Source organism: Ranitomeya variabilis, chromosome 7 (assembly GCF_051348905.1).
Source record: "Ranitomeya variabilis isolate aRanVar5 chromosome 7, aRanVar5.hap1, whole genome shotgun sequence".
Taxonomy (NCBI): Eukaryota; Metazoa; Chordata; class Amphibia; order Anura; family Dendrobatidae; genus Ranitomeya; species Ranitomeya variabilis.
Window position 1 is genome coordinate 130,346,588 of NC_135238.1, and position 27,485 is coordinate 130,374,072.

The following is a 27,485-nucleotide window of genomic DNA, read 5'->3' on the forward strand; positions in this document are numbered from 1 at the left end:
ATTATCAGTTAAAAGCTCCTCGTATATCTACAAGGGCACCATGTCAAGATTATTTCGCGCAACCAAGTGGCGGTAGCCTATGTCAACCACCAAAGTGGAACACGTTCAGAGGCTCTGATGCAAGTAGCAGATCGCCTATTTCAAACAGCCGAAAGACATTTTCAATCTTTGACAGTGCTTCTTATCAGAGGAAAGGACTTTCTAAGCTGCAATACCCTAAAACAGGGAGAGTGGTCTTTGAACAGGGATATCTTCAACCAGATTGTCCGCAAATGGGGTCAACCGGAGGTAGACCTCTTTGCCAACAGGAGAAACAGATAAGTAAGGAAAGTCTGTTCTCTAAATCCCAGGGAGAATCCTCTGGTAGTGGACGCATTCCTAACAAATTGGGACTTCTCCCAGGCCTACGCATTCCCACCATTAGCTCTGTTACCTCTAGTGGTAAGAAAAATCAGGGAAGACCAAGCAAGGGTCATACTAATCGTCCCATTTTGGCCCAGGAGGACCTGGTTCGTAAGGCTCAAGACTATGTAGGTATGCGATCCCTGGGTACTTCTAGACCTTCGGGATCTGCTCTGCCAGGGGCCGATCAACCATCCACAAGTGACGGGACTTCATTTAACGGCGTGGAGTCTGAAAGGTCATTGTGGACAAATAGAGGTTTCTCCCCGAATTTAGTGGACACCCTTCTGAAAAGTAGAAAACAAATCACAGCAAAGATCTACTTTAGAACCTGGAAATGATTCCTAGCTTCTTCTGAGTTTAGTGTTGAAGACGGGGTACCGGTGCGACAGATCTTTGAATTTCTCAGAAGGGTTTGGAATGAGGCCTTTCCACGAGTACACTAAAGGTGCAGGTCTCAGCCCTGTGGGCCCTATTTTCCTGTAATATTGCCAATATCTATTGGATTTCTAGATTTATTAAGCTCACTGGGAGAGCTAGGCCCATACACAAGAATAGAAGCATGCCGTGGGATCTCAACCTAGTTCTTTCAGCTTTGACAGAGGCCCCCATTGAACCCTGGAGTCAGCCTCGATTAAGATGCTATCCTATTATTCCACTTTCACAGGTCACAAGAGATAATCCTACCCTCTTTTCTCCCTAACCCTTCTGACCCTAAAGAAGAGAAGCTTCATTCATTAGATGTTAGAAGAGGCCTACTACACTATATCTCGGCTACTAATCCTTGGAAAAAGGATAATGCATTATTTTTGTCCTTCCAAGGTTCTAGAAAAGGGCTTAGAGTATCAAAATGCACACTAGCCAAATGGAATAGGGAGGCTATCTCTCTAGCTTTTACAGCAGGTGGGGGTCCGGCTCCGCAGAATCTGAGGGTGCATTCCACGTGGGGCATGGCATCGTCCTGGGCAGAAAGATCTGGAGTGTCAATCAACCAGATATGTAAGGCGACCACATGGTCATCTCCTTCCACCTTTACTAAGCACTATCGGTTGGACTTAGGGAGCTCCTCAGATCTCACCTTCGGGTTAAAGGTACTGCAGTCTATAGTCCCTCCCTAAGGTAGCTTACATCTCTGTAAGTCTCTCGTGGTGCTGTCATGGGAGTCCGAATAAAGCATTAAGCTACTTACCGGTAGCAGCATTTTTCGGAGGCCCATGACAGCACCCTTAGTTCCCTCCCTTTCATGTGGCGGCTGCACTCCCTTTTATAAGGTTTCATGTGTGTTAATAAAATTACAGTTAGAATGATATATTTTGTATATATTTTTATATATTGGTTATATATTTGTGCCATTAACCATGGTAGTCCTCTCAAGCTCTGAAATACAACTGATGCGTGGAAGAGGTGCCGCCCTTTTGTATCTGTAGGTTTCCTGTTCCTGAAGGGCGGATCCCCTCTCTCGTGGTGCTGTCATGGGCCTCCGAAAAATGCTGCTACCGGTAAGTAGCTTAATGCTTTCTGTGGCAAACAGATTGGAGATGGTGGAGTTAAACCTCTTAGCTTTGTCATGTGTAGGAGGAAACAATCTTTTCTCTAGTCACCTTACACGACAGCAGCATCGGAGGTTGCCTCCCCACCCTAATGGGGGGACAGGAAACAAAAAGAGGTTAAATACCCCTTCCTGCAATGGGGCATGAAGAGGTTCTCTGATGGTGCTGCCGTGGCTGTTGATCTGGAGCACCCTAAGCTTACCAACTCAATGCCGAGGTCGGGGGCACCGCTCTCCTCCGTGGGTTGCACCCAGCTCTATGTGACTCGGGACCTCTCCCGCTCCCCCTTCGCCTCCTTGGGTGGGGGGGTGTAAAGCGGGGTGGTGATGTGCGGCCGGGGTCCTCTCGCATTTCCCTGGCATCTTCCTCTCCACATGCTGGCCGGTTCTGGAGTCCGCGCTTACCGGAAGTGACGTAAAGCCAAACTTCCGGCTCACTTCCTGGTGCGTTCCACCTTGGAACGCACGCGCTCCTGGCATGTTCTGGGTGTGCTCCAGAGCTGCTGACATGATTGGGGCATTCCCTTTGGGGTGTCCCCCAAACCCCCCTCCTGACGACCTGGGGGACAAGGTTCTCTCTCTCTCTCTGATAAAGTGCCACACCGCACTTGTGGCTGATGTGCTACCAGGCTTCCCTCAGCATTTAAGAATCTTTGCCAGCCCTACACTGAGGTGTTGTGTACCGAAAGTCCCTCCCTTTTGGACAGCACCAAATCTCTTATCAAGCAAGAGATTCAGTCCTCTGTCTGCCTTCTCCCAGGCCCCGGTACCACAACCTCCTCCTTCTAAAAAAAAGAAGGAAAAAAAGCACCTGTGGAATCTGATCCAGATTCGGGTGAAGTCTGTACCTCTGCTTTGGAGGATATTTGGGAGAATGAGGGCTCCACTTCCACCCCCAAGTCCAACAATAAGAATTATTATTTTTCCTCCGACGATATGGAGGAATTGATTTAGTATGGTGAGAAGAACCATGGGGGTTGAGGAGGAGGAGGAAGTGACATACTCGGTGCAGGATGAGGTGTTTGGGGGGGTTAAACCTAAAAAACAGGTTTTCCCATGCACAAGAACATCCAAAGCCTTATCTTTCAGGAATGGGACCTCCCTGAGAAAGGGCTTAGCGTCCCGTCAGATTTTAAAAATCGTTTCCCCCTAGAAGGAGATTGCTCTTTATGGGAAATTCCCAAAGTGGATGTGCAGATGTCCAGAGTGGCGAAGAAGACGGCTCTTCCTTTCGAGGACTCATCTCAGCTCAAAGATTCCATGGATCGTAAAATAGAGAGCTTACTAAGAAAATCCTGGAACACCTCCACTAATCTGCTAAAGACAACTGTCACCGGATCTCTATTTTGCTGGCTCCATGCATTAGAAAACCACCTTACTCAGAGAACTTTTAGGGAGGAGATACTTGACTCTCTCCCCCACCTTCAGAAAGCAACACGGTTCCTGGCCGATGCTTCTGCAGAGTCTGTACGTGCAGCAGCAAAGTCTGCAGTCCTCTCCAACTCAGCTAGGAGAGCTCTGTGGCTGAAATCATGGAGTGGTAATAATAGTAATAATAATAATTTTATATAGCGCTAACATATTCCGCAGCGCTTTATAGTTTGCACACATTATCGTCGCTGTCCCCGGTGGGGCTCACGATCTACATTCCCTATCAGTATGTCTTTGGAATGTGGGAGGAAACCGGAGTACCCAGAGGAAACACGGGGAGAACATTCAAACTCCTTGCAAATGTTGTCCTTGGTAGGATTTGAACCCAGGACTCCAGGGCTGCAGTGCTATACACTGAACCACCGTGCTGCAATGTAACCTCTAAGGCTAAGCTTTGCGCCATTTCCTTTCAGGGACACTATGTTTTCAGTCCATTTCTCGATGAGATCTTTAGAAAAAGCTACGGATAAAAAGAAATCGCTCCCTAAGCAGAGAAACCCTGGAAAAAAAAAAACAAAACGTTTTTTACGTCCTTCCCACCCAGATCAGCGGAAGTGCCTCAGATTTGCAGTTTCTCATGGTCATCAGGTCAGCCATTACCAATTCAGTGTCCTCCCATTCGGCATTTCTTCAGTGTCGTGGGTATTTACCAAGATTATGGCAGAAGCAGTAATCTTCATCCGTCTTCAGGGGATTTGCATAATTCCGTATCTAGACAACTTTCCTGTCGTCGCACCATCTATCCATCGTCTAAATCTAGATGTGGCAAAAACCTTGGAGATCCTGGAATCCCTGGGCTGGATCCCAAATTTAGAGAAGTCAGATCTTCATCAAGGAAGAAATTCCTGGGAATTCTCTTGGATTCGGGGAAAAGAGCATCCTTCTTGCCCAAAGTTCATCAACTCGATCTTTTTCTGAGGATCTCCAAGTTCAGAGACCGGAGGGCTCCTACCCTTAGGGAATCAATGTCTATCCTGGGATCGCTGACATCATGCATCCAGGCAGTTTCCTGGGCTCAAGCCCATACACAAGTCCTCCAGACTCGTGTTCTTCTGTCTTGGAAAAGGCATCAAGATTCTCTGACCAGGAGAGTTCCCCTTCCTGGTCACGTGAAGTCTTCATTTTCATGGTGGCTAAACTACCGGAACCTCCAGCTGGGATCATCTTCTCATGAAGATAATCACTTCAGAGGCCAATCAGAGAGGCTGGAGCGCTGTGGTAGAGAGAACACACTTCCAGGGTTTATGGGCCCCAGACAACAGATCCCGTTCCTCAGAGAACTGAAGGCTGTAGAGGAGGCGTCGAAAGCTGCATCTGCCCTTATCCAAGGTCATCAGGTTCATGTCTATTCTGACAGTATGACAGTGGCCTACCTCTGACACCAGGGAGGCACAAAATACGCCAGTCTGAAATCAATCGCTGCAAGAGTTGTTTTTTTTCCTGGGCAGAATACATCTTTTGTCCGTCCTAAAGGGGTCTGCAAGTGTCCAGGCAGACTTCCTCAGCAGAAAGGACGTCCATGCGGGGGAGTGGTGCCTGGACCAAGCAAAGCAGTCTTTCTATCCCTAGTGACAAGATGGGGGATTCCGGATGTGGATCTATTTGCCCATGGCCAGAACGCACAGGTGAGGACTTTTCCTTTCCCTCAGTCCTACGGATGCTTTTTCTCACCCTTGGAGGTTCAACCTGGCCTATGCCTTCTCAATAATCCTGATTCTAGCAAGGACGCTACAGAAAATATGGTCAGATCAGGTCACCACGATTCTGATCACTCCCATGTGGCCGGGAAGAAGTTGGTACAGTACTTTGATGGACATGGCCCAGGAAGGTCCGCTACTTCTATCCCAGAGCGTCGACCTCCTTCACCAGGGCCCCTGTTACACCCGGACCCTCACAGATTGAACCTGGCGGCCTGGTTACTGAAGCCAAAATCCTAAAAGCTAAAGGACTTTCAGATGAAATGATACAAACTCCAGAATAGTAGGAAGCCAGTAACCAATGCAATTTATGGCAAGGTTTGGAAGAAATTCTCGTTCTGGTTTTCCTGATCCCTTTCATCCTAACATTGCACAGATTCTTGGTTTTCTTCATAAAGGGCTGATCTAGGTCTTACATCTAGCACCCTGAAAGTACAGGTGTCAGCTCTTAGAACTTTCTTTGACCAGAACCTGGCTGGTGATCGCTGGATAAATCGTTTCAAGACCTTAGCAGCTAGAATCCGACCTAGGCTTCGTAATCAAATTCCCCCTGGTATTTAAATCTGGTGCTGGTTTATCTAAAGATCCATTTGAATCCCTGTCATCCATGATTTAAAAAAAAAAAAAACCTTACCCTTAAAGCCGTCTTCCTAGTAGCAATACCTACCGCTAGACATGTAGGGGAGCTGCAGGCCCTATCAGTACAGGAGCCCCACTTAACAGTTACTGCAGATAGCATTATTCTCCGATTAGATCCCTCGTTTATGCCTAAAGTAGTCTCAGACTTTCATAGAGGTCAGGATATTGTGCTACCCTCATTCTGCCCAGATCATTCCAATACGAAGGAAGAAGCCTTTCACACCCTTGATGTTCGCAGGGTGGTTCTCTATCGCCAACAAACCGAGAGCTGGAGGATTGACCAAAACTTATTCATTCAGCCCTCAGGATGAAATAAGGGCAAGAAGGCGGCTAAGAATACGATCGCCAATTGGATCAAACAAGCTATCTGCCTGGCATACTCATCAGATTCTATTTTCTCCCGCATCACTAAAGGCTCATTCCGCACATTCAGTAGCAGCATCGAGGGCAGAGAGAGGGGACACATCTACTGAGCAGATATGCAGAGCCAGCACCTGGTTTTCTGTCCATATGTTTACCAGACACTACAGACTAAGTTTTAATCGGAATTTAACATTCGGCAGATGAGTTCTGCTGGCTGTAGTCCCTCCCTTAGAAATTAGTTGTTGGTATTACTCCCATGTTGCTGTCGTGGAAGGTGACTAGAGAACATAGAATTAGTCTTACCGGTAATTCGGTTTCTAGGAACCTTCCACGACAGCACTAATTTCCTTCCCTATCTAATTATTCTTATTGATGATTCCTGCACGTTGGAAACTACTCATTCTAGTGTGTCCAGAAAAAAACACTGGTGGTTGCAGAAAGGTAAAGGGTATTTAACCTCTTTGTTTCCTGTCCCCCATTAGGGCGAGCAGATAACCTCCTATACTGCTGTCGTGGAAGGTTCCTAGAAACTGAATTACCGGTGAGACTAATTCTATTTTCCGTAACCATAACTGCGGAACCGTGGGCTGGCTGCAGTGCTGAGAGAGGGCGGAGTACTGTGACCCAGACAAACTGCTGGACCGAGAGAGAGGTGCAGGCGGAGATTTTACAGTGGATCGAGAAACTATTGGTGTACTCGTTCTCGGAGATCGGTCAAAAACAGCAGGCATGTCCGCTTCCGTTATATCTGACGGCGGGCTCTCAGCATGATTGGATTGAGTAAAGAACCCAAGGTTCTGCGGTCGGACACCTGCATCTCAATTGTTGGCATGGTAATGGAGGAGAAAGAACCAGCAGGTGCAATTGATGGGGCAGCTGATCCGCATTTTTGCGCAGTGGGATTCCTACAGTAAAGCATATTGTTTGCGCATGTGAAGGTTCATACATGTAGTAGTCAAATTATTGCACTTTTTACCTCAGGTTTTTTTTTGGTGAAGTTGGCAGATTACATGGGTTGGCTCATCCTTTGCAGTGTCAAAAAAGGCCCAGGCTAGGCAACCCTTGCCACCCCTGCGAGCTGTAGACCCGCAGGGTCTGCTGTCACAGGCACAGTTGTGGCTGAGGATGCATTACTTGACGTGGCTGCAACACTACATGTCTGCAACGTATGGCGCAACGTAGCTTCCTCATCTTCCTCCTCAAATGACCTACTCAGCTATGTGCCTCTATGTTCAACCCAACTGGGATCATCATCATTCATCAATCATCTCCATCATCCATCACATTCCTCGCCCTTGGAGTCACCCTCCTCCTCTTCCTGCCCTAACAGAAAGATAGTGAAGTAGCCCGTCCAGTAACAGAAGTTGTCTTTGCATAGGAAAGTCAGTCACAGAAAAAAAAATTGAGTGTGGATGAGGCCTGTATGACAAAACTTATGCTACAAACAATTTTAAAGTGAGGTCCCTTACTGTATGATACTAGAAACATAAGGATTTTTTTGGTGGCCTCTGGATTAGGCCTCTACAGCTTAATTTCAACCCAACAAATTGACAAAGTGTGATACGGCCGGTTGTCTAACTTTTTCCAACTGAAAAATTATAATTTTTTTTTAATGTGCCTTTGGTCTGCAGACAGTTATATCACCACAGCACAAAATGACAAGGTGGGATACAGCAGGCTGTTTCACATTTAGCTACTGAAAAAAATATTTTTTATAATGCTATACTTGTGCATGGAGCACAATAGAAGCAGTGCACAACACACTTGTAGGACACGTGCCCTGCTGGCTAAAATCTTGCTGTTAACTGTGCCAGCGTCAGGAGCAGCCTCTCTGTGCTGTGTCAAAATGGTGCTAAAGCAAAATGTCTGCTATTTATATGGAGAGGAATGTGTGATTTTCAGAAGCCAATGACACAAGCCGTTGTGTCAGGACATTGTGGGTGTTTTCTGCCCTCTTATTATGTGTACACATTGTGGCTAGCCAAAGTGTTAGGAGAATTAAAAATGACTGTTTACAAGAATGCCGTGCCTCTGAGCTCTGCAAACCCCCTCCCCTCATCAAACACGTGCCAAGCGGTCGTGATACACCACCATTATCGTTGCTAAAGTGCTGAAAATACTTTTGTGGCAACACAAATATTTTCCGTCACTTTAACCGAATGTAACTTTTTTTTTTCCCCCGATTTTTATAAAATTTTGCTTATGTATCCGATCATGAATCCGAATGTGCCGAATTTGTTTGGCGATCGTTTTTCAAACAAATTCGCTCCTCACTACTGGTGACTGCAGTGTACTGGTCATTACAGCATACTGGTCACTACATTACATTCATAAAGTTAAATGATGCTCCTTCCCTTCCAAGCCCTGCAGTGTGCACAAACAGTGGTTTTCTTCCTCATTTTGGGTATCGGCGTACTCGCGAGAAATTGCACAACAAATTGTATGGTGCAATTTCTCTTGCTATTCTTATGAAAATGCAATATTTTATGCCGATGGCACTCCTTCCTTTCCAAGCTCTGCCATGCACCCAAACAGTAGTTTATTCCCTCAGGGGGAATCTGCTTGCTCAGGAGAATATACACAACAAATTTTGGGGTACATTTTTTTTTTTTTTTCCTTTTACCCTTGTCAAAATTAAAAACAATGGATCTAAAGTACCGTATATACTCAAGTATATAATTATATATAATATGCCCCATATAATCCTGCATAAAGGTTAATAATGGCCCCATAAGATGCTCCATAGACACATTTGCCCAATATAATGCTGCACAAACCTCGATTATGGCCCCATAAGATGCTCCATACAGACACTTGCCCCATATAATGCTCCACAAACGTTAATTATGGCCCCATAAGAATCTCCATAAAGATATTTGCCCCATACAGTGCTGCTCAAACGTTATGACCCTATAAGATGCTCCATACAGACACTTGCCCCATATAATGCTGCACAAACGTTAATTATGGCCCCATACAGACACTTGCCCCATGTGCTGTTGCTGTGATAAAAAAACAAAAATCACATACTCGCCTCTGTTGCTCAGGCCCCCGGCACTTTCAATATTCACCTGACTTCGTTCCTGCGCCGCTCCATCTTCAGCGTCTTCTGCACTGACATTCAGGCAGAGGGCACGCACTAACCACGTCATTGCGCCCTCTGACCTGAGCGTCAATGCTGAAGACGGAGCGGCGCTGGAACGGGGAGCAGGTGAATATCGCGCAGCGGTGCGCTCCCTCTCCCCATTATACTCCTGCTCCAGGTGCTGTGCAGTCCCTGCTTCCCTGGCGCCGCAGCTTCTTCCTGTACTGAGCGGTCACTGTTACTGCTCATTACAGTAATGAATATGCGGCTCCAACCCTATGGGAGGTGGAGCCGCATATTCATTACTGTAATGAGCAGTACCATGTGACCGCTCAGTACAGGAAGAAGCTGGGGTGCCGGGAACCAGGGACCTGCAGGGACCACGCCAGGAGCAAATGAGTATAATTAGACTGCCCCTACTCCCCCTCTCCTGCCAACCCTTGGGTATGACTCGAGTATAAGCCGAGAGGGGGACTTTCAGCCCCAAAAAATGGGCTGAAAATCTTGGCTTATACTCGAGTATATACGGTAATTTTTTTTGGTGGAAAAAAGAGTTAAATGTTCCTTTTTGTTACACGTTCCAAAAATTTCTGTGAAAAACCTGAAGGGTTAATAAACTTCTTTAATGTGGTTTTGAACACCTTGAGGGGTGCAGTTTTTAGAATGATGTCACTTTTGGATATCTTCTATCATATAGTCCCCTCAAAGTAACTTGAAATGTTATGTGGTCCCCCAAAAAAACTTGTAAAAATGAAAAATCGTTGGTCAACTTTTTAACCCTTATAACTAAGCAAAAAAAAATAGTTTTGGTTCCAAAATTGTGCTGCTGTAAAGTAGACATGTGGGAAATGTTACTTATTAAGTATTTTGTGTAACATATCTGATTTAAGGGCATGAAAATTCAAAGTTGGAAAATTGTGAAATTCTCACCAAATTTCCTTTCCCCCCCCAAACGCAAGTCAAATTAAAGACATTTTACCACTATCATGAAGTGAAGGGACAGTGGTCAGAATTGTAAAAATTGGCCCTGTCATTACCGTGCAAACCACCCTCGGGGGTAAAAGGATTAAAAGTTGTTAATGCTGTGTTTGTTTGTTTTGTTTTTTTTTCCATGTCGCAATCATTATTAAAAAGCCCACTTGGTGAAGGTAAAATCTTCACATTTGCACTGGGGTCAATTTTGTCCTGTCTTGTCATTCTGCACAGAGCTGATAATACAGGATTCAGCATTCACAACACAGTATATCACAGCGCAGCCGGCTCCCTCCCCGTATTAATTACTTTTGCACACAAGTATATTGTCAAATATATTGTAATTTTTTTTCATTTAAAAAATTGCAAACATTTGGGCACCCGTAGAGAATTTGTGTGCTCAGATAACTTTGACCAAGGTTTCAGACCTTAATTAGCCCTGGGTTTATGGCTTGTTCACGATCATCGTTAGGAAAGTCCAGGTGATTCAAATGTCCCTGCTTTATAAAAATCCAGCCTCCTCTAACCTTATACCAAAAAACAGCTAAGCTGCTGCCTAGCAGTGTGCAAAAAATGGTGGAGCCCCACCAAGCAGGAGAAGGCTATAAGAAGGTGGTAGAGCATTTTCAAGTTGCCCTTTCCTCAGTTCAAAATGTAACTAAGAAATGGCAGTTAACAGGAACAGTGGAGTTTATGATGAGGTTTTGGAGACCAAGCAAAATTTTTGTGAGAGCTGCTCATAGGATTGTTAGAGAGAGAGACAAATCAGAACCCCCCTGCTTGACGGCAAAAAACCTTCAGAATATTTTAGCAGACTCTGGAGTTGTGGTACATTGTTCTGCTGTTCAGAGACACCTGCACAAATATGGTCTTCATGGAAGAGTCATCAGAAGAAAACCTCTCTTGCATCCTCGCCATAAAATTCAGCATCAGAAGTATGCAAAAGAACATCTAAATAAGCCCAATGCGTTTTGGAAACAAGTCCTGTGGACCGATTATGTTAAAATAGAACTCTTTGGCCACAATGATCAAAGGTATGTGTGAAGAAAAAAGGGCACAGAATTTTGGGAAAAGAACATCTCGCCAACTGTTAAGCATGGGGGGTGGGTCAATCATGCTTTGGGGTTGTGTTGCAGCCAATGGCACGGGGAACATTTCACAGGTAGAGGGAAGAATGAATTCAATGAAATTTCAACAAATTATATCAAAGAAGTTGCACAAGGTAGGTGCAGCAAGTCCCAGAAGGTGGAAACCGACTCCAAGCTAATCATACACACAGGAGAATACGCAGTATGCAAGTTCAAAGAAGAAAATTTATTTAACAAATATTTGTAAAAGAAAAAAGTCACAAAGTGAACAGAGTGCATGAAAGACAGACAATAGCCAGCCTACAGCATATAAACAGGCACTTAACTATTATTTAACATGTGTAAAGAGTTGTGCTCCAGGTACATTTTTTTTGTTTGTTTTTTATTGCCCACTCTAATCAGCGTATGGATAACAGCAATGCCCCCAACCATAAAGGATTTGGGATCACAATTGTGGCGAGCCCTAAAATTGTGGCGACTTGTTTGGAGATCAGAGGGATTGGCCAGTGTCTTGGCCATGCCAATGTATTGCGCATGCTCCTGCACCCGTACTCGGAGTTCCCTAGATGTCAGGCCTACATTTACGAAAGGGCAGCTATATTTGGCATAATAAATTACATTGGTGCTGCTACATGATATGTTGCCTAATTTGAAAATGTTTGGAACCATCGGATGTATCGAATGTGAAGCAGTGAAGGACATTGTGCAGGCAAGAGAGAGTGGCCGCATGGAAACTATCCCAGCACCAGTCCTCTTTATCCAAATGGATTTGGCTAAGCTGGAAGTGCATTGAACAGCAAGGTGGATTGCTGCTGAGGGGAAAGAGAGAAAAAAAAATCTCTTTAACCCCTTACTGACATCGGACGGGATAGTACGTCCGATGTCAGCTCCCCTGCTTTGATGCAGGGCTCCGCGGTGAGCCCGCATCAAAGCCGGAACGTGTCAGCTGTTTTGAACAGCTGACATGTGCCCGCAATAGCGGCGGGTGAAATCGCGATTCACCCGCCGCTATTAACTAGTTAAATGCCGCTGTCAAACGCAGACAGCGGCATTTAACTACCGCATTCGGCCGGGCGGCCGGAAATGACGGCATCGCCGACCCCCGTCACATGATCGGAGGTCGGCGATGCTTCTCCATTGTAACCATAGAGGTCCTTGAGACCTCTATGGTTACTGATCGCCGGTAGCTGTGAGCGCCACCCTGTGGTCGGCGCTCACAGCACACCTGATTTTCTGCTACATAGCAGCAAACAGCAGATTGCTGCTATGTAGCAGAGGCGATCGTGCTGTGCCTGCTTCTAGCCTCCCATGGAGGCTATTGAAGCATGGCAAAAGTAAAAAAAAAAAGTTTAAAAAAAAATGTGAAAAAAATATAAAAGTTTAAATCACCCCCTTTTGCCCCAATCAAAATAAATCAATAATAAAAAAAAAAATCTACACATATTTGGTATCGCCACGTTCAGAATCGCCCGATCTATCAATAAAAAAAAGCATTAACCTGATTGCTAAACGACGTAACGAGAAAAAAAAAAGAAACGCCAGAATTACGTTTTTTGGTCGCCGCGACATTGCATTAAAATGCAATAACGGGCGATCAAAAGAACGTATCTGCACCAAATTGGAATCATTAAAAACGCCAGCTTGGCACGCAAAAAATAAGCCCTCAACTGACCCCAGATCATGAAAAATGGAGACGCTACGAGTATAGGAAAATGGCGCAATTTTTTTTTTTAGCAAAGTTTGGAATTTTTTTTCACCACTTAGGTAAAAAATAACCTAGTCATGTTAGGTGTCTATGAACTCGTAATGACCTGGAGAATCATAATGGCAGGTCAGTTTTAGCATTTAGTGAACCTAGCAAAAAAGCCAAGCAAAAAGCAAGTGTGGGATTGCACTTTTTTTGCAATTTCACTGCACTTGGAATTTTTTTCCCGTTTTCTCGTACACGACATGGTAAAACCAATGATGTCGTTCAAAAGTACAACTCGTCCCGCAAAAAATAAGCCCTCACATGGCCAAATTGACAGAAAAATAAAAAAGTTATGGCTCTGGGAAGGAGGGGAGTGAAAAACTAACACTGAAAAACGAAAAATCCCACGGTCATGAAGGGGTTAAGGTTGCCGTCACACTAGCAGTATTTGATCAGTATTTTACATCAGTATTTGTAAGCCAAAACCAGGAGTGGAACAAATAGAGGAAAAGTATAATAGAAACATATGCACCACTGCTGCTTTTATCACCCACTCCTGGTTTTGGCTTACAAATACTGACCAAATACTGCTAGTGTGACGGCAGCCTAAATCTTCAGCTTAGCGAGTGTGAACTGAGCGTAAGTGCGAATGGCGGTAAGTGTGTGACTTGTGATTTAGTTACTTTGGATTCAGGGAGTTTCCAAGGGAGGAATTACTGAATTGCTGTCTGTATTTTATTAAAACTTTGCATTTATATTTTATTTAACGTTTCTGTGTGGTGTAATCCCCAATAGGAAATGTGCTCCACTATTGTTAATGCCATCCAGTGCACATCTTGCCACATGTATGCAATCCTTGATCAGCCGGTCGAGGGTGCATACTGCTGTGCGAGATGTGAGCACGTTGTGCATTTGGAAGCCCAGATTCGTAATCTAAATGTGCAGCTGGCAACACTGAGATAGACAATATGGAAAGGAGTCTTCTGCTCACTGAGCAGACCCTCAATGGGATAGATGGGGGGATGGTAGGATGGAGCTGCAGGACAGTGGAGTAGCTAGCTGGGTGACAGTTAGAAGGCCGGGTATAGGGAAGAGTGCCAGGAAGGCTAGTCCTGATCTGGCACACCCCAATAAGTTTGCTAAGTTGGCAGATGAGGGGGGTGCCTGTACAGGGGTAGCACAGCTGCAGCCAGGCATATCCTCTGAAAGCCGGAGGAGTGACTGCTACAGTAAGGCCGGGATCACACATACGTGAGATACGGCCGAGTCTCGCAGGTGAAAACCCAGCTCTGGCGCTGGCACTCCGGAGCGGAGCGTGCAGCCCCACAGCAATACATGGAGCTGCAAGCTCCGCTCCAGAGTGCTGGCGCCAGAGGAGGGTTTTCACCTGCAAGACTCGGCCATATCTCACGTATGTGTGATCCCGGCCTAAGGAGGGAAATAGAGCAGGTCAGGCCAGACAGGTCCTGGTAGTGGGGGACTCAATTATTGGGAAAAGATAGGGCAATCTGTCACAAAGACAGGCATCATCGAACGGTGTGCTGCCTACCTGGCGCTCGAGTCCGACACATCGCTGATCGGGTTGACAGATTACTGGGAGGGGCTGGTGAGGACCCAGCGGTCATGGTGCACATTGGCACAAATTACAAAGTTAGAGGTAGGTGGAGGGTCCTTAAAGATGATTTCAGGGAATTAGGCTGCAAGCTGAAAGCAAGGACCTCCAACATGGTATTTTCCAAAATACTGCCTGTGCCACGTGCCACGCCAGAGAGGCAACGGGAGATTAGGGAGGTTAATAAGTGGCTCAAGAATTGGTGTAGGAAAGAGGGGTTTGGGCTCCTGCGAGATGGGCCGACTTCTCAGTGGGCTACAGGTTCTACGCTAGGGACGGGCTGCGCCTCAATGGGGAAGGTGCAGCTGTGCTGGGGAGAAAATGGCTAGAAGGTTGGAGGAGTGTTTAAACTAGGGATTGGGGGGGAGGGTATTCATTTTATAGGAGGGGAAGATAGTGCAGATAGAGACCAGGGCACAAATAAGGAAGGTGGCAGTGGCATGGGGGGTGGGGTTAGAACAATTAATAATTTAACCCCTTTCTGCCATTGGACGTACTATTCCGTCCATGTGGGGTGGGCCCTAATTCCCAAGGACGGAATAGTACGTCCAGCGCGATCGGTCGCTCTCACGGGGGGAGCGCGGCTGATCGCGGCCAGGTGTCAGCTGCCTATCGCAGCTTACATCCGGCACTATGTGCCAGGAGTGGTCACAGACCGCCCCCGGCACATTAACCCCCGGCACACCGCGATCAAACATCCTGCGTGCTTCCCTGAGACCCCGATGTGATCGCGTTGCTCCGAGGGTCTCCTACCTCCTTCCTCGCTGCAGGTCCCGGATCCAAGATGGCTGCGGCATCCGGGTCCTGCAGGGAGGGAGGTGGCTTACCAAGTGCCTGCTCAGAGCAAGCGTTTGGTAAGCCTGCAGTGCTGTAAGTCAGATCGGTGATCTGTGATGTCCCCCCCTGGGACAAAGTAAAAAAAAAAAATTCCACATGTGTAAAAAAAAAATAAAAATTAAAAAAAAATTCCTAAATAAAGAAATAAAAAATATTATTCCCATAAATACATTTCTTTATCTAAATAAAAAAAATCAAACAATAAAAGTACACATATTTAGTATCGCCACGTCCGTAACGACCCCACCTATAAAACTATATCGCTAGTTAACCCCTTCAGTGAACACCGTAAAAAAAAAAGAGGCAAAAAACAACGCTTTATTCTCATACCGCCAAACAAAAAGTGGAATAACACGCGATCAAAAAGACGGATATAAATAACCATGGTACCGCTGGAAACGTCATCTTGTCCCGCAAAAAACGAGCCGCCATAAAGCATCATCAGCAAAAAAATAAAAAAGTTATAGTCCTCAGAATAAAGCGATGCCAAAATAATTATTTTTTCTATAAAATAGTTTTTATCGTATAAAAGCGCCAAAACATAAACAAATTATATAAATGAGGTATCGCTGTAATCGTACTGACCCGAAGAATAAAACTGCTTCATCAATTTTACCAAAAGCAGAACGGTATAAACGCCTCCCCCAAAAGAAATTCATGAATAGCTGGTTTTTGGTCATTCTGCCTCACAAAAATCGTAATAAAAAGCGATCAAAAAATCTACCGTGCCCGAACATATTACCAATAAAAACGTCAACTCGTCCCGCAAAAAACAGGACCTCGCATGACTCTGTGGACTCAAATATGGAAAAATTATAGCTCTCAAAATGTGGTAATGCAAAAAATATTTTTTGCAATAAAAAGCGTCTTTCAGTGTGTGATGGCTGCCAATCATAAAAATCCGCTAAAAACCCGCTATAAAAGTAAATCAAACCCCCCTTCATCACCTGCTTAGTTAGGGAAAAATTAAAAAATTTAAAAAATGTTATTTATTTCCATTTTCCGGCTAGGGTTAGGGCTAGTGATAGGGTTAGGGTTGGGGCTAGGGTTAAGGCTACAGTTAGGGTTGGGGCTAAAGTTAGGGTTAGGGTTGGGGCTAAAGTTAGGGTTAGGGTTTGGATTACATTTACGGTTGGGATTAGGGTTAGGGGTGTGTCTGGGTTAGAGGTGTGGTTAGGGTTACCATTGGGATTAGGTTTAGGGGTGTGTTTGGATTAGGGTTTCAGATATAATTGGGGGGTTTCCACTGTTTAGGCACATCAGGGGCTCTCCAAACGCGACATGGTGTCCGATCTCAATTCCAGCCAATTCTGCGTTGAAAAAGTAAAACAGTGCTCCTTCCCTTCCGAGCTCTCCCGTGCGCCCAAACAGGGGTTTACCCCAACATATGGGGTATCAGCGTACTCAGGACACATTGGACAACAACTTTTGGGGTCCAATTTCTCCTGTTACCCTTGGGAAAAGACAAAACTGGGGGCTAAAAAATAATTTTTGTGGAAAACATTTTTTTTATTTGCACGGCTCTGCGTTATAAACTGTAGTGAAACACTTGGGGGTTCAAAGCTCTCACAGCACATCTAGATGAGTTCCGTATGGGGTCTACTTTCCAAAATGGTGTCACTTGTGGGGTTTTTTTACTGTTTAGGTACATTAGGGGCTCTGCAAACGCAATGTGACGCCTGCAGACCATTCCATCTAAGTCTGCATTCCAAATGCCGCTCCATCCCTTCCGAGCCCTCCCATGCGCCCAAACGGTGGTTCTCCCCCACATATGGGGTACCAGCGTACTCAGGACAAATTGGACAACAACATTTGGAGTCCAATTTCTCCTGTTACCCTCGGGAAAATACAAAACTGATGACTAAAAAATAATTTTTGTGGGAAAAAAATTTTGTTTTATTTTTACGGCTCTGTATTTATAAACTTGGTGGGTCATAGTGCTCACCACACCTCTAGATAAGTTCCTTAGGGGGTCTACTTTCCAAAATGGTGTCACTTGTGGGGGGGGGTTCAATGTTTAGGCATATCAGTGGCTCTCCAAACGCAATATGGCGTCCCATCTCAGTTCCTGTCAATTTTGCAGTGAAAAGTCAAACGGCGCTCCTTCCCTTCCGAGCTCTGCCATGCGCCCAAACAGTGGTTTAACCCCACATATGGGGTATCAGCGTACTCAGGACAAATTTTACAACTTTTGGGGTACAATTTCTTCTCTTACCCTTGGGAAAATAAAAAATTAAGGGCGAAAAGATAATTTTTGTGAAATAATATGATTTTTTATTTTTACGGTTCTGCATTATAAACTTCTGGGTAAAAGTGCTCACCGCACCTCTAGATAAGTTCCTTAGGGGGTCTACTTTCCAAAATGGTGTCACTTGTGGGGGGTTTCAATGTTTAAGCACATCAGGGGCTCTCCAAACGCAACATGGCGTCCCATCTCAATTCTAGTCAATTTTGCATTGAAAAGTCAAATGGCGCTCTTTCGCTTCCGAGCTCTGTCATGCGCCCAAACAGTGGTTTACCCCCACATATGGGGTATCGGCGTACTCAGGACAAATTGTACAACATCTTTTGGGGTCCATTTTCTCCTATTACCCTTGGTAAAATAAAAAATTGGCGCTGAATTAAATTTTTTGTGTAAAAAAGTTAAATGTTCATTTTTATTTAAACATTCCAAAAATTCCTGTGAAACACCTGAAGGGTTAATAAACTTCTTGAATGTGGTTTTGAGCACCTTGAGGGGTGCAGTTTTTAGAATGGTGTCACACTTGGGTATTTTCTATCGTATAGACCGCTCAAAATGACTTCAAATGAGATGTGGTCCCTAAAAAAAATGGTGTTGTAAAAATGAGAAATCGCTGGTCAACTTTTAACCCTTATAACTCCTTAACAAAAAGAAATTTTGGTTCCAAAATTGTGCTGATGTAAAGTAGACATGTGGGAAATGTTACTTATTAAGTATTTTGTGTGACATATCACTGATTTAATTGCATAAAAATTAAAAGTTAGAAAATTGCGAAATTTTCAAAATTTTCTCCAGATTTCCGTTTTTTTTTTCACAAATAAACGCAGGTAATATCAAAGAAATTTTACCACTATCATGAAGTACAATATGTCACGAGAAAACAATGTCAGAATCAACGGGATCCGTTGAAGCGTTCCAGAGTTATAACCTCATAAAGGTACAGTGGTCAGAATTGTAAAAATTGGCCTGGTCATTAACGTGCAAACCACCCTTGGGGGTGAAGGGGTTAAGAAAGAATAGCGGTACAGAGAGATACATAAAGTGTATGTATACTAATGCTAGAAGCCTCGGCAACAAAATGGACGAATTAGAATTAATGTTGTTGGAGCATAATTATGACATGGTGGGGATATCTGAAACATGGCTGGATGAGAGCCATGACTGGGCTGTTAACTTGCAGGGTTATAGTCTGTTTAGAAATGACCGAACGGATAAGCGAGGGGGAGGGGTGTGTCTATATGTAAAATTGTCCTTAAAATCCATCCTGCGTGATAATATAGGTGAATCTAATGAAAATGTAAAGTCCTTGTGGGTGGAGATAAGGGGAGGGGAAAAAAAATAATAAGTTACTGATAGGGGTTTGTTATAAGTCTCCAAAAATAATGGAAGCAACGGAGAATATCCTCGTAAAGCAAATAGACGAAGCTGCGACTCAAGGAGAAGTCATTATTATGGGGGACTTTAACTACCCTGAAATAGATTGGGGAACAGAAACCTGCAGTTCCAGCAAAGGTAATCGGTTTTTGACAACTATGAGAGATAATTACCTTTCACAACTGGTTCAGGAGCCAAGAAGGGGGGCACTGCTAGACCTAATATTAACCAACAGGCCAGACCGCATATCAAATATAAGGGTTGGGGATCACTTGGGGAATAGTGATCACAAAATATTAAGTTTTCATGTATCCTTTAATAAGATGTGTAGTAGAGGGGTGACAAGAACACTAAACTTCAGGAGGGCAAATTTCCAACGGATGAGAGATGATCTTGGTGCAATTAACTGGGACGATATCCTGAGACATAAAAATACACAAAGAAAATGGGAGACGTTTATTAGCATCCTGGATAGGACCTGTGCACAGTATATACCGTATGTGTTAGGGGTCGAGTTCCCGCCTCTGCACAGGGGAAATCTCGGGCCATCTCCGCTGCGGTCTCCCATTCTCCTGCCGCAGTGGAGCCTGCTCAGCGGAGACGTCGGTCCCAGGGTCTCGCTCAGTCTGACTGTGCAAAGGGTTACTGCTGCTTTTCCAGCTTCTGCCATTGAAACCAGTGCTGGGCAGCGGCAAGCAGACGCTTTTGGGACTAAGTCCTGCTTTTCCCCTTCTGAGCGTGCCCAGGGTAAGATCTCTCATTGGAGATCGAGGGTCACACGCTTGGATACTGCAGCAAAGCCCATTGGTTCTCCAGGAAGGTCCTGAAGGTGCTCAGGCTCTGTGGCAGCCTCTCATTGGTCCTTCGAGGAAGGTCTTGTACTTGCTGCAGCTATAAAAGGTTCGCATGGCCGCACGGCCATGCGCTAGTATGAATCCAAATATGTGCTTTGCGCCAGTGTGGTATGTATGAATGTATTCAGGAACCCGGCTGAAATAAGCCCCTAGAATACCGACTCCTCCGGTGAGGAGATTGCGTTTGTGCATAATCACTGACTGATATCAGTCCGGCAGTAAGCTTGTGCTCCTGTGAGGCTAACAGGGCGCAGTGCTTTCCTCTCACGGCTACTCTGTGAAGTAACAGAGCTCGTCTATACCGCCAAACAGTGCCACTTTTTACTAGCAGCAGGTTCCTCCTGCACGATGGACCCCGGGCTGCGAACCCACCAATTGTAATAAACGTCTATATTTACTCGGTGCGTTCCGCTAGCCCTAACAGTATGGGAATAAACATACTAGAAATAGGAGGAAACCAATATGCTAAATAGAGCTGTAAGGGGCGCAATAAGTGACAAAAAGAAAGCATTTAGAGAAATAAAGGAAGTAGGTAGGTAGTGATGAGGCATTAAATAAATATAGAGAATTAAATAAATTCTGTAAAAAGCAAATCAATGCAGCAAAAATTGAGACAGAGATTCGTTGCCAGAGAGAGAGTAAAAATAATCCCAAAATATTCTTTAACTACGTAAATAGTAAGAAAATAAAAAATTATTGTGTTGGCCCCCTTTAAAAATAGTCTGGGTAAATGGTGGATGAGGAAAAAGCCAATATGCTAAATGACTTTTTTTCATCAGTATTTACACAAGAAAATCCCATGGCAGTCAATATGATCAGTGATGACAAAAATTCCTCATTAAGTGTCACCTGCTTAACCCAGCAGGAAGTACGGCGGCGTCTAAAAATCACTAAAATTGCCAAATCTCCGGGCCCGGATGAGATACACCCTTGAGTACTGCAGGAATTAAGTACAGTCATTGATAGACCATTATTTTTAATCTTTAAAGACTCCATAATAACAGGGTCTGTACCACAGGACTGGCGTATAGCAAATGTGGTGCCAATATTCAAAAAGGTGACAAAGAATGAACTAAGATATTATAGGCCAGTAAGCTTAACCTCTCCTGTGGGTAAAATCCTGGAGGACATTCTAAGGGATGCTATACTGGAGTATCTGACGACGAGGAATAACCTCCTGACCCAGTATCAGCATGGGTTTACTACGGACCGTTCATGTGAGACTAATCTGATCAATTTCTATGAAGAGGTAAGTTCCGGACTGGACCAAGGGAACCCAGTGGACGTAGTGTATATGGACTTTTCAAATCTTTTGATACGGTGCCACACAAAAGGTTGATACACGTATTTTCCCCTATCCCCATTTTATGTAAGTGGGTTAAGAGCTGGCTCAGGGATAGGAAACAAAGGGTGGTTATTAATGGAGCACACTCGGACTGGGTTGTGGTTAGCAGTGGGGTACCACAGGGGTCAGTATTGGGCCCTCTTCTTTTTAACATTTATTAATGACCTTGTAAGGGGCATGCAGAGTAGAATTTCAATATTTGCAGATGATACTAAACTCTGCAGGGTAATCAATACAGAGGAGGACAATTTTATATTACAGGATGGTTTATGTAAACTAGAAGCTTGGGCTGATAAATGGCAAATGAGCTTCAATGGGGATAAATGTAAGGTCATGCACTTGGGTGGAGCAAATAAGATGTATAACTATGTGCTTAATTCTAAAACTCTGGGCAAAACCGTCAATGAAAAAGACCTGGGTGTATGGGTGGATGACAAACTCACATTTAGTGGCCAGTGTCAGGCAGCTGCTACAAAGGCAAATAAAATAATGGGATGCATTAAAAGAGGCATAGATGCTCGTGAGGAGAACATAATTTTAGCTCTATACAAGTCACTAGTTCGACCACACTTAGAATACTGTGCACAGTCCTGGTCTCCGGTGTATAAGAAAGACAAAGCTGAACAGGAGCGGGTGCAGAGAAGAGTGACCGCAGAGAAGAGCGACCAAGGTTATTAGAGGACTGGGGGGTATGCAGTATACCAAGATAGATTATTACACTTGGGGCTATTTAGTTTGGAAAAACGAAGGCTAAGGGGTGATCTTATTTTAATGTATAAGTATATGAGGGGACAGTACAAAGACCTTTCTGATTATCTTTTTAATCATAGACCTGAGACAGGGACAAGGGGGCATCCTCTACATCTGGAGGAAAGAAGGTTTAAGCATAATAACAGACGCGGATTCTTTACTGTAAGAGCAGTGAGACTATGGAATTATCTGCCGTATGATGTTGTAATGAGTGATTCATTACTTACATTTAAGAGGGGACTGGATGCCTTTCTGGAAAAGTATAATGTTACAGGGTATATATATTAGATTCCTTGATAGGGCGTTGATCCAGGGAACTATTCTGATTGCCGTATGTGGAGTCGGGAAGGAATTTTTTTCCCCAATGTGGAGCTTACTCTTTGCCACATGGGTTTTTTTTGCTTTCCTCTGGATCAACATGTTAGGGCATGTTAGGTTAGGCTATGAGTTAAACTAGATGAACTTAAAGTCTTCCTTCAACCTTAAAGGGACTCTGTCACCTGAATTTGGAGGGAACAATTTTCAGCCATAGAGGCGGGGTTTTGGGGTATTTGATTCACCCTTTCCTTACCCGCTGGCTGCATGCTGGCTGCAATATTGGATTGAAGTTCATTCTCTGTCCTCCATAGTACATGCCTGCGCAAGGCAAGATTGCATTCAAGCCATGTGCATGGCTTATACAGATGTACACTCACCGGCCACTTTATTAGGTACACCATGCTAGTAACGGGTTGGACCCCCTTTTGCCTTCAGAACTGCCTCAATTCTTCGTGGCATAGATTCAACAAGGTGCTGGAAGCATTCCTCAGAGATTTTGGTCCATATTGACATGATGGCATCACACAGTTGCCGCAGATTTGTCGGCTGCACATCCCAAAGATGCTCCATACAAGGCAGGATGGATCCATGCTTTCATGTTGTTTACGCCAAATTCTGACCCTACCATCCGAATGTCGCAGCAGAAATCGAGACTCATCAGACCAAGCAACGTTTTTCCAATCTTCTACTGTCCAATTTCGATGAGCTTGTACAAATTGTAGCCTCAGTTTCCTGTTCTTAGCTGAAAGGAGTGGTACCCGGTGTGGTCTTCTGCTGCTGTAGCCCATCTGCCTCAAAGTTCGACGCACTGTGCGTTCAGAGATGCTCTTAGGCCTACCTTGGTTGTAACGGGTGGCGATTTGAGTCACTGTTGCCTTTCTATCAGCTCGAACCAGTCTGCCCATTCTCCTCTGACCTCTGGCATCAACAAGGCATTTCCGCCCACAGAACTGCCGCTCACTGGATTTTTTTTCTTTTTCGGACCATTCTCTGTAAACCCTAGAGATGGTTGTGCGTGAAAATCCCAGTAGATCAGCAGTTTCTGAAATACTCAGACCAGCCCTTCTGGCACCAACAACCATGCCACGTTCAAAGGCACTCAAATCACCTTTCTTCCCCATACTGATGCTCAGTTTGAACTGCAGGAGATTGTCTTGACCATGTCTACATGCCTAAATGCACTGAGTTGCCGCCATGTGATTGGCTGATTAGAAATTAAGTGTTAACAAGAAGTTGGACAGGTGTACCTAATAAAGTGGCCGGTGAGTGTATAAGGTCTCAATGTCGGCTGTGACGAGCAAGGTACCTTTATCCACAAAGATGCCGTCAACCCAAGAAAGGACATCCGACATGTCACGAACATGGGATGGTAGTGTCTCCACAATGGGCTTAAGATAAAAATCAATAAATCTGCAAATGAGATCACATAGCCCTTAAATCCCTGACGTGATATTAACTCTCACAGATGTTAATACAAGTTATGTGCTTGTTTATACTTTGTAGCCAGCGAATTGCATCCTAAAAAAATCGGAGTATGCTCAGTTAAAAAAAAAAAAAAACGGAATCCGTCACCGGATTCTGTCATTTGACGGATCATAGGCTTCCATTTTAGCAAACTACGGACGGCGACGGATCCGTCGCTCTCCATTTTTTCAACGGACACAAAAAACATTACTATGTCTATTTTTCTCCAGCCGCAGGATTACCAATTTTTGATGGATCCGGCGAACGACGGATGAAACGTGAGGCCATCCGTCGCTAATACAAGTCTATGAGGGAAAAAAACTGATTCACCGGATCCGTTTTTTCAAAATTCGCCGGATTGAGACTGACGGCAAAAGACTGATGTGTGAAAGGGGCCTTACTCCATATTCTCTTGTGTATAAGAATATACAATACTAGATGGCAGCCCGATTCTAAAGAATCGGGAGTCTAGAATCCATATATACTTTATTTATTCAAATGTAAGAATAATACAATTAATAAATAATAGTAAGAAAGAACAAAAAATGGCTGCACTCACCAGCTCTTGACAATTCTTGACAGTACGGCACATTTCTGATTGGTCGCTCGCGGCAGGCGGCAACCAATCAGAAAAGTGCCGCGCACCACGAAGGCATATATCTTTGTCCACCCTGAGCGGGTGTAGGACGCTGGTGACGTCACTTATCTCCGGACATTATCTCCAGACAAAGCCACGGAAGTTGGCACAAATTGCCGGAAGTAGTATTCTAGGCAATTATATATTAGATTTTAATGTTATCAGTGTTTACCTTTGAACGTTTATATTGTATTGTCCTGTCACCAGCCATGTGTACGATTATCGGCCGAAAGCCTCTCTGGAACCAATAATCACCCCATGTAAAGGTATCTTTATAAGTTAAAGATTCAGAATACTATGACTTTTATCATATCCTGAACAGTCAAGTTTTTTATGAACCGTTAAGGTTTTCTGGTTGAAGTAAAAAAAACTCTGAGTGTTTACAGTTTGAAACCATAAAATGTTGAAAAATTATGTCATTCTTGAGTATATCACTCAATGGTGCTCATAAACGTGTCAAATTTGATCTATAATATACTTTAATATACGTTACTTTAATCTTTAATATACTTAAGAACAGGGCCCCAGACATCACACAGAGGGTCTGAAACACCGCACAGTGGTCCAAAATATCGCTGTGCTCTGCCTGGGGCCACTGTGCTCTGCCTGGGGCCCCATATGCTGCCTGGGGCCCCTGTGCTCTGCCTGGGGCCACTGTGCTCTGCCTGGGGCCCCATATGCTGCCTGGGGCCCCTGTGCTCTGCCTGGGGCCCCTGTGCTCTGCCTGGGGCCACTGTGCTCTGCCTGGGGCCCCATATGCTGCCTTGGGCCCCTGTGCTCTGCCTGGGGCCCCATATGCTGCCTGGGGCCCCTGTGCTCTGCCTGGGGCCCCATAGGCTGCCTGGGGCCCCTGTGCTCTGCCTGGGGCCCCATATGCTGCCTGGGGCCCCTGTGCTCTGCCTGGGGCCCCATGTTCTGCCTGGGGCCACTGTGCTCTGCCTTTGGCCACTGTGCTCTGCCTGGGGCCCCATATGCTGCCTGGGGCCCCTGTGCTCTGCCTGGGGCCCCATATGCTGCCTGAGGCCCCTGTGCTCTTCCTGGGGCCCCTGTGCTCTGCCTGGGGCCCCATATGCTGCCTGGGGCCCCTGTGCTCTGCCTGGGGCCACTGTGCTCTGCCTGGGGCCCCATATGCTGCCTGGGGCCCCTGTGCTCTGCCTGGGGCCCCATATGCTGCCTGAGGCCCCTGTGCTCTGCCTGGGGCCCCATGTTCTGCCTGGGGCCCCTGTGCTCTGCCTGGGGCCCCTGTGCTCTGCCTGGGGCCCCATGTTCTGCCTGGGGCCACTGTGCTCTGCCTGGGGCCCCTGTGCTCTGCCTGGGACCACTGTGCTCTGCCTGGGGCCCCATATGCTGCCTGGGGCCACTGTGCTCTGCCTGGGGCCACTGTGCTCTGCCTGGGGCCCCATATGCTGCCTGGGGCCCCTGTGCTCTGCCTGGGGCCCCATATGCTGCCTGGGGCCCCTGTGCTCTGCCTGGGGCCCCTGTGCTCTGCCTGGGGCCCCATGTTCTGCCTGGGGCCCATGTGCTCTGCCTGGGGCCACTGTGCTCTGCCTGGGGTCCCATATGCTGCCTGGGGCCCCTGTGCTCTGCCTGGGGCCCCATATGCTGCCTGGGGCCCCTTTGCTCTGCCTGGGGCCCCTGTGCTCTGCCTGGGGCCCCATATGCTGCCTGGGGCCCCTGTGCTCTGCCTGGGGCCCCTGTGCTCTGCCTGGGGCCCCATGTTCTGCCTGGGGCCACTGTGCTCAGCCTGGGGCCCCTGTGCTCTGCCTGGGGCCCCATATGCTGCCTGGGGCCCCTGTGCTCTGCCTGGGGCCACTGTGCTCTGCCTGGGGCCCCATAGGCTGCCTGGGGCCCCTGTGCTCTGCCTGGGACCACTGTGCTCTGCCTGGGGCCCCATATGCTGCCTGGGGCCCCTGTGCTCTGCCTGGGGCCACTGTGCTCTGCCTGGGGCCCCATATGCTGCCTGGAGCCCCTGTGCTCTGCCTGGGTGTAGGACACTGGTGACGTCACTTATCTCCGGACATTAGCTCCGGACATTAGCTCCGGACATTAGCTCCGGACATTAGCTCCGGACATTATCTCCGGACATTAGCTCCGGACAAAGCCACGGAAGTTGGCACAAATTGCAGGAAGTAGTATTCTAGGCAATTATATATTAGATGGGCATTTCCTGAAGGAAATACATGGTGCTTGAACAGCGCTACCAGCTTTACAGCAGCACTTTTCACACACGGGACTGGGGGGCGCGCTTACTTTTGCACCCGGGGGCGCGCTTACTTTTGCACCCGGGGGCGCGCTTACTTTTGCACCCGGGGGCGCGCTTACTTTTGCACCCGGGGGCGCACTTACTTTTGCACCCGGGGGCGCACTTACTTTTGCACCCGGGGGCGCACTTACTTTTGCACCCGGGGGCGCACTTACTTTTGCACCCGGGGGCGCACTTACTTTTGCACCCGGGGGCGCACTTACTTTTGCACCCGGGGGCGCACGTACTTTTGGGGCCGCACTTACTTTTGGTGGGCGGGGCTCCTTGGCCTCCGATTTGGTTGGTGGGGCCCCTCATCCTCTGATTTGGTGGGCGGGGACCGGCCTCCGATTTGGTGGGTGGGGACCGGCCTCCGATTTGGTGGGCGGGGACCCTCGGCCTCCGATTTGGTGGGCGGGGACCCTCGACCTCCGATTTGGTGGGCGGGGACCCTCGGCCTCCGATGTGGTGGGCGGGGCCGGGCCCCTCGGCCTCCGCTTTGGTGGGCGGGGCCGCTCGGCCTTCGATTTGGTGGGCGGGGCCCCTCGGCCTCCGATTTGGTGGGTGGGGACCCTCGGCCTCCGATTTGGTGGGCGGGGACCCTCGGCCTCCGATTTGGTGGGCGGGGACTGGCCTCCGATTTGGTGGGTGGGGCCCCTCGGCCTCCGATGTGGTGGGCGGGGCCGGGCCCCTCGGCCTCCGCTTTGGTGGGCGGGGCCGCTCGGCCTCCGATTTGATTGGTGGGGCCCCTCGTCCTCCGATTTGGTGGGCGGGGACCCTCGGCCTCCGATTTGGTGGGCGGGGGCCGGCCTCCGATTTGGTGGGCGGGGACCGGCCTCCGATTTGGTGGGCGGGGTCCCTCTGCCTCCGATTTGGTGTGCGGGGACCCTCGGC

At 46.6% G+C, this 27,485-nt stretch overlaps 1 protein-coding gene across 3 annotated transcripts in view; it reads left to right on the plus strand.

Moving 5' to 3' along the window:
- METTL21A (methyltransferase 21A, HSPA lysine) overlaps window positions 1-27,485 on the plus strand; it is a 95,732-nt gene that overhangs the window by 43,948 nt on the left and 24,299 nt on the right. The window contains exon 1 of one of the 3 annotated variants that reach the window (XM_077275725.1): window positions 18,330-18,544. The exons of the other annotated variants lie outside the window; for them this stretch is intronic. The gene's annotated coding sequence lies outside the window, so the exon portion shown is untranslated. Of the gene's footprint in view, window positions 1-18,329; window positions 18,545-27,485 lie in introns of those variants that run through there. 3 annotated transcript variants of the gene reach the window in all.